General features: G+C 37.9%; 1 pseudogene; it reads left to right on the forward strand.

Annotated features, from left to right (window-relative positions):
- Window positions 1–510: 510 nt before the first annotated feature.
- On the forward strand, window positions 511–1,760 carry LOC128318537 (uncharacterized; annotated as a pseudogene).
- Window positions 1,761–2,248: the final 488 nt, after the last annotated feature.

Raw genomic sequence — 2,248 nt, forward strand, 5'->3', positions numbered from 1 at the left:
AGAGTTAGGTTAATTAGAACAGTGTCTTTTTTTAAAGGCATCTTTTTTAAAATTCTTTTAAATTATTGTAAATGACATTTACCCACTGCTGTAGAAGGATTTGACCCATGCGCTATTTAACCACTACATTTAACACACAGGGAGGAAAGTACAGCTTCAGTATAAAATGTATTTTATACATCAGCTCCAGGCAAGAGACATAAAAGGAATAAAATAAACCCCTTTTGAGTAAAATTTGTCTCTGGGCAAGAAATAAGGGCATGAAAAGAGAGACTGTTGAAATGAATAAATCAGTCAAATGCAAAGTTTTCCAAAATAAATCAATTATATACGTTAGTTTGTTAGCATATAGTGCATTCAGGTGCTCATGGGAAGCTCGTATTTACGAGTTGGGAAGTCATAATTACGACATCGGGTGCGTTCAAGTCACTTTGGTTGGAGCAAGATGGCGGGGTGTACCTTCTTAAGTACAATATAATACAGCAAGGTTTTTTAACTCTACCTATAAAAATGAAGAGCAAAGAATGCACATCAGGTGTGTTTTCCTTTTTTATGTTTTTCATCAATTTCTGAAGCCACTGTAAACTTTATCATTAAATATTATATGGTAATTGTACAATGCTATCATATTTTGTGCAGGCAATTAGCTTATTTTATTGTAAATAAAAAAAGCCTGACGAAGACATGTCACTGCTAAATACCCATAAGTAGTGTGGTTTATATTTTACTTTTACTATCTCTCTTTCCCTCTCCCTCTTCCTCTGTCATGTTCCTCAGACATGCAGTTCTACACTACTGCTCACTGACACCCCACAGATTTCTAAAGACTGGGCTGGAATGGGCACTCCTTCTGAACATGGATCGCACACTTTTCACAGTCACATACCCCTCACTAGAGAGCAGTTTTTCTGCTTTGTTGACCAGCTGACAAGATCAGGGCTTTCAGATGACCAGTAGCCTGGAGGTATAGCTCGAACCCCTGTTATTCGGAAAGCCCTCGTGTTTTTGTGATACATGGCCAATCAAAATTCCTTCAGAGAAATTTCTGACAAGTTCAGTGTTTCCCATGGAGCAGCTCATAATATTGTCCTTGAGGTTTTGGAAGTGACCTGCTCGTTTGCTCACATGTACATAACATCACCCACAGATTGCGACAAGAGAGTCATTTCAGCAGTGTTTTTTGCCTCTGTAGTATTAGGGGCATCCTTGGGGCTACAGATGGATGCCACATACAAATTCAGAGGCCAGTTGTCAGGGGAGGTGATTATCTCAGTAGGAATGGCTTTTATTCTCTTCTACTACAGGGCATTGTGAATGACCAAAGACGCTTCCTAGACATTTTTACAGGTGTGCCAGGCAAAGTACAGGACTCACGAATGTTACGGACCTCCACTTTTTTTTTTTAAATCTGACAGCAAAATATGGGTATAATTTACCTACTAGGTGATACAGCATATACCTCTGGTGACTATCTCTTCCTCATTACGCCCAAGCATGATAATGGTGCATTTACCCATGATGACCTGCAAAGGAGTACGAAAATCAGCCGTGGGATGGTCTCAGTCGAGCAGGCCTTCAGGAGGATGAAGTGCATGTAGAGAAGGCTGCGTGATCTCCAAAATACCAGAATGGACATTTTGGTGAAAATAATTGTGGCAGCATGCACACTGAACAACATGAGATTAAATGAAGGACATTTATGCGGAAATGTATGCGAAGAACTTCCCCACGGATGCCCACGACTCCAGGATGAGAACTAATCCTGTATTGTAGCCGTTCCACACACATTTCCAGAACAAATCATTCACAACTAGAGCTAACTATTCTGAAACATATCTCTGTATTTGAACATTGTGTAGCATTTGTGTTTTTATCTCAAGTGTCATTCTTTTGAACTGAGACTTTTCCTGAAATTCGTCAATTTTGTAGCAGATAATGTTTATCATATGTTGTATATCTGCTGTAATGAAATAAACAATTTTATTACTATTTTGAACAATATTTTCCACGACTTCATTTATTATACATTAAACAATGTAAACAGAAACACTGAAGGTGGTATTATTCTTCCTTTTGTGTTTGAAATTCAGGGAAAATATATGAAGTATCTTAACAATGACAACATTGTTGTTCAGTGATCCAAAATATTAACACAGTATGATCTGACACTCTTTCTAAAACATGCCTTTCTTAAAAGGAAGTGGAAGTAAACAATCTTCATTAAAGACTGGCCAGTATTTTAAAACCT

This window comes from Pangasianodon hypophthalmus, chromosome 6, assembly GCF_027358585.1.
Source record: "Pangasianodon hypophthalmus isolate fPanHyp1 chromosome 6, fPanHyp1.pri, whole genome shotgun sequence".
Classification (NCBI taxonomy): domain Eukaryota; kingdom Metazoa; phylum Chordata; class Actinopteri; order Siluriformes; family Pangasiidae; genus Pangasianodon; species Pangasianodon hypophthalmus.